The 17,393-nt window shown below is 39.1% G+C and overlaps 1 protein-coding gene across 1 annotated transcript in view; it reads right to left on the bottom strand.

The window, feature by feature from the left end:
• Nucleotides 1–6,191, bottom strand: part of lrrc24 (leucine rich repeat containing 24) — a 40,732-nt gene extending 34,541 nt beyond the window's left edge. Inside the window, exon 1 of the mRNA XM_051701696.1 lies at nt 5,882–6,191. The gene's annotated coding sequence lies outside the window, so the exon portion shown is untranslated. The remainder of the gene's footprint in view (nt 1–5,881) is intronic.
• Nucleotides 6,192–17,393: the final 11,202 nt, after the last annotated feature.

Here is a 17,393-nt window from a genome sequence, read left to right as displayed (position 1 = left end):
TAGCACCCTACTGGCCCACCCAGACGTGGTTCTCAGATCTCACGCTTCTCGTGACAGCCCCCCCGGCGAATTCCCCTGAGGAAGGACCTTCTTTCTCAGGGACGGGGTACCATCTGGCACCAGCGACCAGACCTATGGAATCTCTGTGTCTGGCCCCTGGACGAGACGCGGAAGACCTAAGCGGTCTACCACCCGCAGTGGTAGACACGATCACTCAGGCTAGGGCCCCCTCTACGAGGCGCCTGTATGCCTTTAAGCGGCGTCTGTTCGCTAAGTGGTGTTCTTCCCGACGGGAAGACCCCCAGAGATGCGCAGTCAGATCGGTGCTTTCCTTCCTGCAGGAGAGGTGGGAAGGGCGGCTGTCCCCTTCCACCTTGAAGGTGTATGTAACTGCTATAGAGGATCACCCACTGGGTCGTTGACGCCATCGTGATAGCATATCATGTCCAGGACGTGCTGCCCCCTGTGGGGCTATGAGCCTACTCTACTAGGAGTGTAGCGGCCTCCTAGGCCCTGACCAGTGGTGCCTCTTTGGCAGATATCTGCAGAGCAGTGGGCTGGGCAACACACAACACTTTTGTGAGGTTCTATAATCTCCGGGTTGAGCGGGTTTCGTCCCGTGTGTTGTCAGGTCCGAACAGGTAAGTTCCGGGACAGCTGGCCAGGTGTACCGCTTGCGCATAGTGCCTTTCCCCTCCCATGAGGTGAAGACGTGCACTTTTGACTCCCAGTCGTGTTCACAAGTTGTGATCCCTGGATGACATTCCTCCTTAGCCTTGTGGCAGACAAGTTTGCGAAGAAACTCACTGCCAGCCCAGTACATGTGTTAATTAGGCCCTGTACTGAGGTAGGTGCTCCACATGTGCTGGTTCTCCGTAGGTGACCCCATGTGATATCTCCCGCTAACTCGTTTCCCTGTCGGTAAACTGCGTCTTCCTTGGGCAGAGGCCCCTCTGCCCCAGTCACCATGTTTGTAGAAACTCCTCCCCCCTCAGGTAGGACCTACCATGGGACTTCTCCACATGACATTTCCGACAAGACTCGGTAAGACCATGTGTCGTATTTCCACTCAAAATAACCCCCCCCACCCCCTTTTTTTCTCTGGGTGGGGCATGGTCTCCGCACTGTCTTCCCCTTGGGAGTGACACCCCCCAGTGTAGACATTTACGGCCACCAGTCGGTTAACAAAATTCCACTATTTTTGGGGAGAAAAAAGAGGAAAAGAAGCCACGGCTGGGCTAACCTGTCCCTATTTGTTGGGCAGTCGACTTGTTCCCGAAGGACCGTTCGACGCTCATAAGAGTGTTGGGGGAGGTTATTTGACGGCCTGGTGCGCTGGCTACGAGGCACACAGCAGTCTGCCCATCTCGCACCGCCAGTCCACGTAACACAGTTCAGCTAGTTGTGGCATTTTGTATAGGGACCACAAGTGTCACTACATCGACACAACGTCGAGTGAGTGACAGATAGGGAACGTCCTGGTTACTTTCGTAACCTCCATTCCCTGATGGAGGAAACGAGACATTGTGTCCCTCTTGCCACAACACTGAACTACCCGCTGAAATGGCCGGGACCTTGTCTCTGCTCCTCAGCACAAAACCTGAATGAGTGGTTGCATACCAGCTTCTTTTATACCCTTATGTCCGGGGGAGTGGCATGCAAATTGCACTCGCCAATTCCCATTGGCCTTTTTTCAAAAAGCAGAGGTGTTTGGGGCTCCCTAGAGTGACCCTTAGTGTCACTACATGGACACAACTTCTCGTTCCCTCCATCAGGGAACGGAGGTTATGAAAGTAACCAGGACGTTTTCATTATATTATAATTTCTGTAATACAGTAAAAAACAAATATACTGTAATATGTTTGTTTTATTTAAACCATTATAAATTAAAGACAGTACAACAAATACAAATATAGTGAATAAATACTTTTGTGTGTGTGTGTGTGTGTGTGTGTGTGTGTACATTTTTAACGATGTAAAATATCTTATTGGTCCTAAAAGAAGGGTTCCTTTAAGCAAAGTATATGTTTATATATGTAAATACTGTACAGTATAGATAGCTGTATTTTAACTTAATTTATACTTAATTTCCTGTCAAATGCATTTATTTCCATCTTAGGAAGAAAAAAAAATGTAACAATATAATGCTTTATTAACGTTTTCCAAACAAAGCCTTCCACAATATAAAGATATGCACTAAAATTTCACCTATTCAAGTAACATTAAACGTTTCCCTAAGTCTAACCGGGAGGTTGACTTATTGAAAGAATTAGTCCCCATAGGTTGAGTTTCATATTTCTATATTTATAATTTTACATTTAAAATATTAGTCTCATAACATCATTTGTGCATTTGCAACTGCTGTGTAAATGCATTTATTCCTGCTCTGTGAAAATAGACCTAATTGCCACTTCAGATGCAGTTTCTGTGCCACCTTTGCTGTGTAAAGATGGCTTGGCGTGCTTCAGTAGTAATTAAAATGCGCCTTACATCGGCTGAAAATACTTGATTTTTTATCACAATTCCCATCTGCGCTTGTTTTGTACTTCAAATAGTAGCGCTAAGTGGTCCTTTCTCCATCATTTTCTCACTGACAGGGAAGCGCTGTTGTGGTGTGTCCATCACTGTAATGACTCTGGGTGGACACATTACAAAGTTTTCACCCTCCCAACAAGTGTTTATGTTGGTTTGTGCTGTATTAACAGTAAATGCGTTAATCGCGATTAACAAAAATTAACGTGATAAACTTCTTAAATTAATCGCATGTGATTAACGCATTACTTCTGACAGTTCTAATATATATATATATATATATATATATATATATATATATATATATATATATATATATATATATATTAGGGATGTCCCGATATCATAATTTTTTTTATTTTTTTGAGAACGAGTACAAGTATAAATACTTCCTTCTTGGTATTCACCGATACCTGCTGATTTTTTTTTTTTTTTTCTTTCTGAATTTCATATCAACAGTTTATTTAAATGTTATCCTCAAAATTGTGTCTAAATAAATTAGTTAATTAAAAATTTAATCAAATGAAAATAGAACAATGAATTTTCAAAATAGTATAGTGTTGTTGTTTTTTTTTTTTTTTATCAAATGAAGTGCTTATGTAACGACCTCACAGCACAATTCAACATACAACATTCGAGTTACATTTGTCAAATAAAGTGCTGCATAACAGAGCATCCCAGATGTGAGATATTGCTTAAAGAGCACCTATTATGGTTTTTAAACGTGCCTAATTTTGTTATAAAGGTCTCATACAATAGATTTACATGCATCCAAAGTAAAAAAAAAACACTCTAATTTGCTCATAATTTAAATTGCAGCATTACCTTTTTTTTCCCAGTGTCAAAAACAACTCCTTCAATGATAAGATCTAAAGGATTCATTCTAAATTCCTTTCAGAGAGCCTACTCTGCTCTGATTGGTCAGATGTCCCAGTCTGTTGTGATTGGTCTATCGCTTAGTGTAGTGTTTGAGGGTGGGTCAAAGCTGTTCGTAAGCAGCCAATGAAGACCAGAGGCGGGTTTTTTGTTACTAAATTACACAGTTTAGTACAGGAAGTAAGTCTAGAATTACTAACGACTCGTTTCAGGTGTTCAGAATCGGTTCTTTCTTTTGGAAGTCAATAACTCCATATTTCGTGCACTTTGATTTTTAAAACTTTGCAGACTTTTTTACATTCACAAACAGCTATATAACACACTACATGAAAGGTAATATTTGAAAAACCATAATAGGTGCTCTTTAAATGTAATACAATTATTATTGATTTATAATAATAATTATTATTAGTAGTAGTAGTAGTAGTAGTAGTAGTAGTAGCATTACAGTAAATATTACATAACTATACAGTAGTGATATATTTCTGTCATACTTTTTTCCATTTAAATCGAGCTTTTATTTTGGCAGAAGCCCTTTCTGTTTCTGTGTGTTTTTGACATTAAGCCAATGTGATTATTAAACCACAAAAGGCTGCCATTTAATAAAATAAATATGTAGTCGGTATGTGCCTCATGCTACAAAGTGAATTAGCGCTTTGCTCGCTGTCATCTTCTACAAACAGAGTGCTCAATGCTCACGATGGTGTTTTCCGTGTATGACCCAAGGAGCTCTTAAATGTATGAGCAGTTGTGCCGACACAACACCGGCTCCACACATTCACTTTGAAGCACGCAGCACATGCAAACTATATATTTATCTCATTAAAAAGCAGTCTTTGCTGTTTAATAATCACACTAGGACATAACGTGATTTCAATTTGTGCACTGAATGTTTACGGAATGACATTCGTCAGATGGTATTGGAGCATTTTTGCGAGCACGAGTTCAAGTACATGACTGCAGTATCGAACCCGATTCCGATACCAATATCGGTATCAGGACATCCCGAATATATAAATGAAGCTATTTGACACAACAGATGTTTAAATATATTCCACAAGACAAAATAATAACATATCTGTTGTGTAGCTTCTGAAGGGCAGTCCTAAATAAAATAAAAAAAGAGATATTATATCTCTATATATTTGTATACTTTCTGAAATGGCTGTGTAACTTATTAGACAAAAGGAGGATGCAAAGTTATGCACTCAACTGTTTATAACACTATTACACTATTTATTTGAATAAAGTTTTTTCATTCAGCTTGTCAAGATCTGGGTGTTGTTACATTATAGTACCCACATGTATGCAGTGCTGGTGATTTTATCGATCTGCGCTCTTTTATTCACAGCACGCTTACTTGCCTGTGACAGTCTGCTGTTGCTTCGACACTGGACATTCAGCCAATACACTCAAATAAACCAGAAAATAACACAGTGCCTTCACTATTTCTGTAATGCTTGCAACATGATGGGTCTGGTCAACCTGTTGCCAAAACTGACATCCTGCACTGAATGCACTGTTATTGCGGTTTTACTGTGATGCACACTGAAAACTGACAGTAATGAATCAATAGACTCTTTGATTCCTTGTTCCCACTCTTCCCTTGTCTCTTTCTCAGAGTAGACCATCTTTCTTTGCTCTGGCTACCTCCAACCCGCAGTCCAGTTCTGAAATGATCACAGCCTTAAAGAAGTGGTTAATCAAAAAATTACAATTTGGTCATCATTTATTTATACTCATGGGTTACAACCCCATAGGAGATGTTAGGCAAAATGTTAGCCTCAGTCAACTTTCACTGTATGGGGAAAAAAAATTGCAGTGAAAGTGAATGATGACTGAGGCTGTCAGTCTGCTTATTTGTGGTCCTTGGAAGAAAGAAAGTCATATGGGTTTAGAACAACATGAGGGAGAGTAAATGATGACAGAATTACTATCCCTGTAATAATGTGGTCACTTTTACACTATTGCACATTTCATTACAATGCTGAATTTGAGAGACACATTAAAAGTGTTGCACTTCAGCTGTTGCAGGCTACTATGGTTACGGAATATCAAATAGTCACATAATAAGCATACAAATGCGTTACTGCTTCCAAAATCATCCATTTAGTTTGTTACACTGATTTATTTATTTATTTACTTAAAATTTGATTCATGTGGTAACATCTAAATTAACTGGTTTTTATTTAAGTCAAACATATTATTTAACATCACTGAATCAACCTGAATAGCCCATTAGATGAAACCAACAGAACTCATTTTAAGGGTTACATCGGGTAGAAATAGCTCTGTAGGGTCACAGATGCAGGTTACCACTTTTTACAGTGTAGAAATAGACTGTTTAGGAAATCATAACTAGATACAGCAGTGCACATGTTGTGAATTCAAATAGATAAAGTGTTTGAAAAGTAACATGACATATATTGGGATCTATTAGAATATATTAGTATAATACACACAGAATGCTTACCTGTGAAATGATGGATAGAGTTTAATAGCTGCGTCGCTGGTCTTTATTAAATTCAGATGCACAGATAAGGACAAACGGCGCCTTTCAAAGCCGAAACATCAATCCACGTCGGGACGGGAAACAAAGCGGCATTTGAGCTGCGATCCCGAAAGGCCACGGCTCCGTCCTGCCATTCTGCACAGAATATTCCTCTCATATCCGCTTCAGAAATAACAAATCAATATCAGACAGTGCAAATCGTGAACCGTTTACCGATCTTTGGTCTTGGTAACCAAAATAACATCTTGTATGCCTGTAAAATAGGTTACGAATCCCCCTTCCCCAATCCCCGCTTCATTATGAGCTCAGCTGATCAGACTCTCTCTCTCTCTCTCTCTCTCTCTCTCTCTCTCTCTCTCTCTCTCTCTCTCTCTCTCTCTATTACTCACTCTGATTGGTAACTTGAATCTTCGAGCACGCTGGCGTTCATTCAACTTGTTCCGTTTCCTTTCAATTAAGCACAAAAAAAAAAAAAAGGGTTGAATTTTACAATGTATATTTTAAAAGAAGAATCATCTAAAACCGCTTAATAGAGGGGCCGTTCACAGCGCGCTGTTATTTGTTTTATTTATTTGTTATTTTTTAAAGGGATAGCTCAACCCAAAAATGAAAATTATCTCATCATTTACTCACCTTCATGCCATCCCAGATGTGTATGACTTAATTTCTTCTGCTAAACAAAAACGAAGATGTGTAGAAAAATAACTTAGCTCTGTAGTTCCATGCAATGTAAGTAAATGGTGGCCAGAACTTTGAAGCTCCAAAAAGCACGTAAAGGCAGCATAAAAGTAATCCATACGACTCCAGTGGTTAAATCCATATCTTCAGAAGTGGTATGATCGGTGTGGGTGATTATTAAGTCATTTTTTATGATCAATCTCTACATTCACATTCACATTATTCTTCTTTTGTTTTAGACCATTTGCATTCTTTGTGCATCCTACTGGGCAGGAAGGAGAATTTATAGTAAAAAAATAAAAAAATAAAAAACGTAAATATTGATCTGTATCTCAACCACACCTATTATATCACTTCTGAAGATATACACTCACTGAGCACTTTATTAGAAAGACCTGTAAAACTACTTATTCATGCGATTATTTAATCAGCTAATCAGGTGGCAGCAGTGCAATGCATAAAAACATTCAGATACAGGCCAGGTGCTTCAGTTAATGTTCACATCAACCATAAGAATGAGGAAAAAAAAGTGATCTCAGTGATTTTGACCGTGGCATGATTGTTGGTGCCAGACGGGCTGGTTTGAGTATTTCTGTAACTGCTGATCTCCTGGGATTTCCACACACAACAGTCTCTAGAATTTACTCCGAATTGTGCCAAAAACAAAGAACATCCAGTGAGCGGCAGTTCTGTGGACGGAAATGCCTTGTTGATGAGAGAGGTCAACAGAGAATGGCCAGACTAGTTCAAACTGACAAAGGCTACGGTAACTCAGATAACCACTCTGTACAATTGTAACATCTCAGAATGCACGTCGAACCTTGAGTCGGAAGGGCGGAAGAATACCACTTCGGGAACTTTATTAGGACCATAGTGTTCCTAATAATGTGCTCAGTGAGTGTAGATTTAACCACTGGAGTCATATGGATTACTTTTATGCTGCCTTTATATCCTTTTTGGACCTTCAAAGTTCTGGCCACCATTCATCAACTGTTCATCAACATCAGCTGTTACAAGCAGGTTTCGAGACACCCACGTTCTGTCATAGACCTATTTATTGCGCTAAGTTGTATTTTGTTTTTGTTTTTTTAGCACAAGATTGTTAATTAATTAATTAATTAAAAATAACCAATTTAATAGTCAGAGAAGCATAGGTCAAAGAGATATGTTTTGAGATTGATTTTGAAATCATGTATGGAGGTGTGATCGCGGAGAGACTGAGGAATAGAGTTCCAAAGCGAAGGGGCAAGTGTGCAAAAAGCCCTACCACCTAGTGAGGTCAGCTTACAACGTGGAATGAATAATAGGCCCAAATCAGATGACCTGAGTGAGCGGGATGGGGTGTAGCTGTGGACAAGATCAGTGATGTATGAGGGGGAAGATCATGTAAATCTTTGAATGTTGTAAGGAGAATTTTGTATCGGATACAACAGGAGACAGGCAGCCTGTGTAGCCTACAAAGTATGGGAGTGATGTGAGAGAATTTCTTTGAGTAGGTGAGAACCCTAGCTGCTGAATTCTGGATGTATTGCAGTTTGTTTTTTGTTTTAGTCGGAAGGCTGGAAAAGAGGGCATTACAATAGTCAAGTCTAGAATTCATAAAGGCATGAACAAGAGTTTCTGCATCTTTGGGGCTTAGAATGGGGCGGAGTCGTGCAATGTTACAGAAATGATAAAAAGCAGTTTTTGAGAGAGAGGAGATGTGAGCGTGGAAAGAGAGATTGGAAATCCAGATTGAAACCACTCAAAGAGATTGTGTGCGGCCAAATAGGAGAGAAGCTGAAATGCAACCACATTCTCCATAACTTTAGACAAAAAGGGAAGATTCGAAATAGGGCAGTCATTTTTAAGATCGGTGGGGTCTAGGCCAGACTTTTTTTAAACTGGAGTGACAGCCGCAGTTTTCAGTTCTGGAGGGACAAAGCCAGTACTAAATATTCTGTTGATAAGGTGGGAAATAGGCACTGATATAACAGGCAGACATTGTTTAAGCAAGATAGTGGGTGCAGGATCAAGCTAGCAGGAAGTAGAATTTGATTTGCTAATTAACTCAGAAACTGTAGATGGGGTGGTGGTGGCGAAATCAGTAAAAGTGCCAATCTGGTGGTTTGTGAGAAAATCCTGAAGTGGATCAGGAAGAACAGTAGAGGGGAAAAGTTTGCATATAGAGTTGATTTTATTCTGAAAGGAGTGAAGAAATGACTGACAGTCATGAGAGTTCAGGAGAGGCTGAAGGTGGGTTAATTAGTTTACTGACAGTAGAAAAAAAGTGTTTTGGGTCTAGAAGATGCATTATTGATAATGGATGAAAAGATGAGTGTGCATCATTTAATAACGATTTGTATGCCTGTATATGGTCATTATAGGCGGTTAGTTGAAAAGATGCTCAAGGCGGCGTCCTGTAGCTTTAAGAGCACATAATTCATGTGAATACCAGGGAGACGAGTGAGTAGATGGTACACGTCAACTTTTAAGAGGGGCATGAAAATCAAGAGCATTTGAGATGGTTTTGTTGTAGCCAGTGAGGATGTCAGTTGGACAGGAAAGTTGCATGACGTCTGTACGGAAAGATGTTTGAAGTGATGCAGAGAAGGATACAGGGTTAATGGAAGTAAAGTTGCAAAAGGTAACCAAGGATATTTGAGCATTTTTGTGACAATGGAGTGTCACAGCTCAGTTCTATAAATAGATGATCGGACAGTCCAGAAACAGTGATATTATTTAGGCCATTAGTGCAAACCAGATCTAAGGTATATGGCCATGTGAATGAGTAGGGAAGTCGACATGTTTTACAAAATTGAAACATTTTAACACAGACATGAGTTCATGGGCTGCAGTACAATCAGTGTCAACATGAATATTGAAATCATCAAGTAATATAACAGATGGACACGTGGCACATGTAAGAGTTAGCAGCTCAGTTAGATCACTAAAGACATTTAACAGAGGGTTAGGTGGCCGATACACATGAACAACGATCAGCGACGATGGACTAGTGATTTTGAAAATACAATATTCGTAGGTGGAAATCTCATGAAGTTCAATGTTTTTGATATGCAAGCTGCTGCAATATACAGCAGCCAAACCACCAACTCTGGTTTTCGGGCGAGGTTTAGCCAGGGAATTGTAACCAGGAGGAGTGAGCAAGTTCATGTGTAAATAGTCATTAGAAATTTGCCATGTTTCAGTGAGCAGCAATATTTCCAGGTTTTTCCAGACTGTTATATATATTTAGTAAATGTTTTTAGAAGTAAAATGTCAGAATTTCCTTATAATTTACTGTGCAATTTAAAAATTATGTTTAACAAGACAATATGTGTTCTTTTATAGTAGTATTGATAAAATTATATTTTTATGATGTAAGTTAAATGTTATGAATCACCGTATAATTTACAGTGAAAAACAATAAACGAGTGTTCCCAGAAGCCCCGTAAATAAATAGTAATTTTCTTCTTGTTTTTTTTTATTATGTACATTTGTGTGTTTGCTACATTTTATCTTATTTAATAAATGTATTATTATTTTACTTACCCTGATGTTTTGTTTTTGTGTCTTTAACAGTGCTGTACAATCATGTCTATTGGCTATGGGTTCTATGTGGGCCAATTTTGATATAAATGAAAAGTCATCTTTTTTATTTTTTATTTTTTGCCTCTTGTGAATATAACACTGATTGTCAGTACAATTTGGAGTACTGAGTCAATTTTCATAGTTTGACTATGTTGTTATTTTATTATATATTTTATTTATATGTTGGCTAATATACTATACCTTGGTGTAAAAATAAGCAGCTTAAACATGTATATTGTTGTTTGCTGGTTTAGGTGTTTTTCAGCTATTGTCGTGTTACAAAAAGACATGCTGTTTTGTTAGTGTGATTCATTCAAGACAAAAAGGCTTTATTTTATATTAAAACATGGTGCACAGTACACTATAATGCGCTAATACACATTCCATTACTATCTTTTAGCATCTAATTACAGGACAAAACACATGTGGTGGCTGAATGAGTGAACCCTTTTTCTGTAACTGTACAGAAAAATCTCTGTTTATGTATGTATGTGTGAGAGTTTATTATAAATAGAGATGTCTTTCTGGCTAAAAGCCAAATAACAGATTCTCTCTTTGCTCCTGGGTGACTCTTATCCCCACTGCAAAAACAAATTAAGTGTCAAAGTACTTTCATTAATGCATCTCTCCCAGACTGAATCCGGAACACCCTTGCTGTTATTGAATGTTTTGCGACAGAAGCAAACTCTACACAAAACAAAGCCGCCCAGATGATTCCTGCATAACCCAGGGCTCAATAATGCTTGTCTCCAACTGACGGGCCTTGTCATAAAATAAGGTCTTGCAATGTCATTCTCCCCTTCTACTAAATCAATAAAACATTGCACATGGCACACAGTGGAAGCTTGGATATTCTGCAAACAGAAATGACACAAAGAATCGGTTGCCATGGTGATGTGATCCCATGCTGACATTAATATTGGTTTATGAGCAAGAATAGAAACTCTGTTTTCCTCTTTCTGTTTGTTCTTGTGTGGAGAATGCAGCTGATGTCTTATCTCTCTGTGTAATCCCTATTGGTTTCTTTTGATGGCTGCGTTATTGTTTATATATGGGTCTTATTAACCTCTGGGATGGAGCTAAGGGGGGGGGGGGGGGTCAAGACAAACTGACCCACATTCAAATGCATTCGGATCTGTGTATATATGGGATGATGGCATTCAAACACTTATGTAAAAGCACAAATGTGTACTTCTACAAATGTATTTGCAGTATTGGTGTGTTTTTACAGTGTGAGTAAATACCCCGGGCTATGCTGGTTCATGTCGACCTGGATTAGTGTAATTACACATCAGAGAGAAATGTCTGGCGTAGATGAGAGATTTGGTACACCAGCACACAAAAACAAAACACACTTCAGTTCATGTAGCTTTTCCTTTTCGCCCGAGGAGGCCCAGACAGTGACATTGTTCTAACACCTACAGTAGCGAGCTGCAATCCTAGACAGGCCTCATTGGCGTGTGCTCCTGAACCAAAGGCAGTTTCAAATGGTGAACTGCAAAATTCTGCTTCCTTTTAAAAGGGGTCATGACATAAAGAATACAATTTTCCTTGATCTTTTGACATATAAGAGGTCATTGTACTGTAAAAACATACTGTAAGTTTCAGAACTTAAAACTTCTCCTCACTGCAAAAAGAGCATTTGTTGAAACCAAGCTGCCAAAATGACTAGTTCTCTACTTCCTCCACACTGTGATGTCACACTGTGGTAGACATTTGCATCTGACCGCCTCCACAACAACACAACAATGCCTATTTTACATTATGAATTCCGTTGTGTGCCCAGTAGTAGTAAGCAGTGAGATGAGAATGAGAAAGAAGGTCAATAAAGAGCAGATCATCATAACAGTGGGCATTTGCTGTCAAATCTTAAAGGAGAAGCAGCACCAAAACCGAGCATTTATAAAAGAGGGTCAGAATGAGGGTGGAAAATGATCATTTTTGCAAATACAGTGCATCCGGAAAGTATTCACAGCGCTTCACTTTTTCCACATTTTGTTATGTTACAGCCTTATTCCAAAATGGATTAAATTCATTATTTTCCTCAAAATTCTACAAACAATACCCCATAATGACAACGTGAAAGCAGTTTGTTTGAAATCTTTGCAAATTTATTAAAAATAAAAAACGAAAAAAACACATGTACATAAGTATTCACAGCCTTTGCCATGACACTCAAAATTGAGCTCAGGTGCATCCTGTTTCCACTGATCATCCTTGAGATGTTTCTACAACTTGATTGGAGTCCACCTGTGATAAATTCAGTTGATTGGACATGATTTGGAAAGGCACACACCTGTCTATATAAGGTCCCACAGTTAACAGTGCATGTCAGAGCACAAACCAAGCCATGAAGTCCAAGTCTGTAGACCTCCGAGACAGGATTGTATCGAGGCACAGATCTGGGGAAGGGTACAGAAAAATTTCTGCAGCATTGAAGGTCCCAATGAGCCCAGTGGCCTCCATCATCCGTAAATGGAAGAAGTTTGGAACCACCAGGACTCTTCCTAGAGCTGGCCGCCTGGCCAAACTGAGCGAACAGGGAAGAAGGGCCTTAATCAGGGAGGTGACCAAGAACCCGATGGTCACTCTGACAGAGCTCCAGCCTTTCCCTGTGGAGAAAGGAGAACCTTCCAAAAGAACAACCATCTCTGCAGCACTCCACCAATCAGGCCTGTGTGGTAGAGTGGCCAGATGGAAGCCACTCCTCAGTAAAAGGCACATGACAGCCCGCCTGGAGTTTTCCAAAAGGCACCTGAAGGACTCTCAGACCATGAGAAACAAAGATTGAACTCTTTGGCCTGAATGGCAAGCATCATGTCTGGAGGAAACCAGGCACCGCTCATCACCTGGCCAATACCATCCCTACAGTGAAGCATGGTGGTGGCAGCATCATGCTGTGGGGATGTTTTTCAGCGGCAGGAACTGGGAGACTAGTCAGGATCGAGGGAAAGATGAATGCAGCAATGTACAGAGACATCCTTGATGAAAACCTGCTCCAGAGCGCTCTGGACCTCAGACTGGGGCGAAGGTTTATCTTCCAACAGGACAATGACCCTAAGCACACAGCCAAGATAACAAAGGAGTGGCTCCGGGACAACTCTGTGAATGTCCTTGAGTGGCCCAGCCAGAGCCCAGACTTGAACCCAATTGAACATCTCTGGAGAGATCTGAAAATGGCTGTGCACCGACGCTCCCCATCCAACCTGATGGAGTTTGAGAGGTCCTGCAAAGAAGAATGGGAGAAACTGCCCAAAAATAGGTGTGCCAAGCTTGTAGCATCATACTCAAAAAGACTTGAGGCTGTAATTGGTGCCAAAGGTGCTTCAACAAAGTATTGAGCAAAGGCTGTGAATACTTATGTACATGTGACTTTTTCGTTTTTTATTTGTAATAAATTTGCAAAGATTTCAAACAAACTTCTTTCATGTTGTCATTATGGGGTATTGTTTGTAGAATTTTGAGGAAAATAATGAATTTAATACATTTTGGAATAAGGCTGTAACATAACAAAATGTGGAAAAAGTGAAGCGCTGTGAATACTTTCCGGATGCACTGTATATGACTTTTTTGTGCAAAAAAAAAACTTTATTAATATTATAAGTGAAACTCAAGGAACATATATAAATAATAAAAAAGGCATGTCATGACCCCTTTAAGAGGGTTAATTTCAAAGCAACATCACATACTATATCCTTTACTGATAAGCAAGGATACACTGATCCAACACTTGTGTGCCGATATACGATTATTTAGAACAATATCTGCCGATGCCAATACTGATGGTTTGGTGGTTCTGCTTTTTTATGCTACGTTGTTTCAAATCACTGATGTCTCTACATGTCTTCCAAGTTTCAGAGTAACTGGTCTTAGTTATAAACAAAAAGCACATTCTTAACTCACATAAACATAATTTTAAAATGATGCAGCCTCCGTTTTAGCTTTAAAAAACTTGTCTTATTCCTTGCTGTGTCGAGCTTTAAGGAAATTAGTCCTGTTAAAAGTTTTAACGGTAGTTCCACCTCATGAAATTCTAGCAGTGCAAAGCTTACAAACTGCAACTCTGCTGTCATTGTCATCCAATTCAAAGTAATTCCACACAAGAGACATTTCTTTCTCACACAGCACAAGTCATAGGCTAATTTTCCCACTTGTATTTTTCTGCCCCCATTTGATTCATAGGAAATAATAAACTTTTTCAGCCATCTTGGTGCCGGAAGGGTTTTTCCCATTATTATTTTTTTCCATAGGGATTTCATTAAATCCTTCATAAAAGAGTTCTTAGACATGAACCAAACCAAACAGCTTTGAGGTTAATAGCAATATTACAAACTTTGATTTGAAGCAAAAAAGTATTTCAAAATTGACCAAAAATACGAAGAAGACTTAACATCTTTCATGAGGGAATGAACTACAGTCCCATGATGCATTGCGAATGAGGTAATGGAATTAAAAACGATGGAAAAATATAAAATGATTGATTAAAATTTGTTGATTATAACTATATGTAGATACAGTAAACAATATATTTTAATTAAAATATTTAAATATTCAGATATACAAATACACTGGCTGGCCAAAAAAAAAATAATTGCTGTTTGGATTTAAATAAGCAGATACTTAAGAGCCTATGATTGGATCATTATTGCAGTGATTAATGTGTTTCAGCTGGCAACAATTCTTTTAACCCTAACTGATGCAGTGTGTAGCTTCTCATTTCTTAAACAACCATGTCGGAAGACGTATCCCATGGTCGTGGAAAAGATGTTACTGTGTTTCAGAAAGGGCAAATTATTGGCCTGCATCAAGCAAAGAAAACAACTAAGGAGATTGCTGAAATTACTGGAATTGGGTTAAGAACTGTCCAACGCATTATTAAAACCTGGAAGTATAGTGGTGAAATGTCAGCTTCGCGGAAGAAATGTGGTCAGGAAAAAATCTTGAATGATCGTGATTGGAGATGACTAAAACGCTTAGTGAATTCACATCATAAAAAATCGACAGTAGAACTCACGGCTATGTTTAACAGTTAAAGTAAGAGCATTTCCACATGCACAATGTGATGAGAACTTACAGAATTTGGACTAAACATCTGTGTGGCCACAAGAAAGCCACTTGTTAGTGAGGCTAATCGAAAAAAATGACTTCAATTTGCTAGGGAGCATAAAGATTGGACTGTGGAGCAATGGAAAAAGGTCATGTGGTCTGATGAGTCCAGATTTACCCTATTCCAAAGCGATGAGCAGGTCAGGGTAAGAAGGGAAGCGCATGAAGCGATGCAACCGTCATGCATAGTGCCCACTGTACAAGCCTCTGGAGGCAGTGTTATGATCTGTGGTTGCTTCAATAGGTCAGGTCTAGGCTCATCAAAGTTATGCAGCAATAAAACGAAGTCAGCTGACTACCTGAATGTACTGAATGACCAGGTTATCCATCAATGGATTTATTCTTCCTTGACTGCACAGGCATACTCCAGGAAGACAATGCCAAGATTCATCATGCTTAAATTGTGAAAGAGTGATTCAGGGAGCATGAGGAATCATTTTCACACATGAATTGGCCACCACAGAGTCCTGACCTTAACCCCACTGAAAGTCTTTGGGATGTGCCGGAGAAGACTTTATGGAGTGGTTCGACTCTCCCGTCATCAATACAAGATCTTGGCCAAAAACTAATGCAACTCTGGATGAAAATAAATGTTGTGACATTGCATAAGGTTGTCGAAACAATACCATGACGAATGTGCACCGTAATCAAAGCTAAAGGCGGTCCAACGAAATATTAGGGTATGCAACTTTTTTTTTTTGACCAGGCAGTATATATAAATAGTTAGAGAGTGTGAGGAGATCGTCTCGATTTCATCATTCACAGTGTGTCATGAAAGTGGACAGTCACTGCAGAGCTCGTTTGGTGCACTTTGCTTGCGGTGATTCTCTGATTGGTGGATATTCCCACTCAGGATAGAGTAGTGTAATTTTACACCTTAAATTCTGCTATTAAACATATTTTTTTTCTTTAAACGAAGTAGAAATAATGCAGACTGATGGCTTCAACAGAAGCATATACCACCGAATAACAACCTCGGAGCTCACTGAAGGTCTGTCTTTAAAGGTTTATAAGTTATCATAAAAAAATTAATTAGCCTATGGAAAAAAATCAGAAGTGGGAATTTACTTCCCGAAACCAAACTGTTGGTCACTGCTGCCTTTTTTAATAGAGGCACCACCTCATGTTGTTTCTCTAGATTATAATGTTTTAGTTTAGTTTTAGTTTTTTGTTTTAGTTTAGTTTAGTTGTGCTTAAGTAGAACATTTCAAATATGTCACTAATGAAGTTTCATTTCAGTGAAGAAGGCAGCTGCCTATGTAGGCAGTGGATAACAAAGGTTTTAGAACAGAACTAATGCCTCCTTGAGCAGTTGCTTTGTGTGCATTTGTGATTGTACATTTGTTTGTGTTTGCAAATGTTTTACTGTATATTGTTCCATAGGCAAAAGTGTTTTAGGGATTATTATAATACTGAATTAAGAAACAGTTCAACCTGGAGAGGGAAGTGGGCCATGACTAAAAGAGCTTTGAAGGATTACAGCATTGAAAAGTCATATATTAAAAAGAAAGCATGAGCAATGGTGTACTAGACAGATGTTTCCTTTTACAGTAATCTTTTGGGAGGATAAAAACAAGGGCTTTAGCACAAACCACAGACTGAAACAAACACACACACACACACACAGAGATACACACAAATACATTCAGACATCTGTCTCTGTGTTGTTGTCTGCTTGAGGTCAATGAATAAGCAGATCTGACTGATTACTGCTGTGCACTTGTATTTGTGTGTGTGTGTGTGTGTGTGTGTGCATGTTTATACTAAATTGTGGGGACCAAATGTCCCCACAAGGATAGTAAAACCTGAGATCAACTACATTGTGGGGCCCAGCAAGTGGTCCCCACGAGGGAAATGGCTAATTAAACATACTAAACTATGTATTTTTGAAAATGTAAAAATGCTAAACGTTTTCTGTGAGGGTTAGGTTTAGGGGTAGGCTTAGGGGATAGAAATTATTGTTAGATCTGTATAAAATCCATAAAATGCATGTCTGTGGAGAGTCCCCACAATGATATAAAAACAAGTTTGTGTATGAGTGTGTATCCACAGTCCATCGATTTATCTATCTGTCATCTATTGAATGTCATTTACCACTCATCCCAACACACACATACAC

The sequence above is a fragment of the Myxocyprinus asiaticus genome, chromosome 6 (assembly GCF_019703515.2).
Source record: "Myxocyprinus asiaticus isolate MX2 ecotype Aquarium Trade chromosome 6, UBuf_Myxa_2, whole genome shotgun sequence".
Lineage (NCBI taxonomy): Eukaryota > Metazoa > Chordata > Actinopteri > Cypriniformes > Catostomidae > Myxocyprinus > Myxocyprinus asiaticus.
This window is presented reverse-complemented; position numbering and strand designations above follow the sequence as displayed.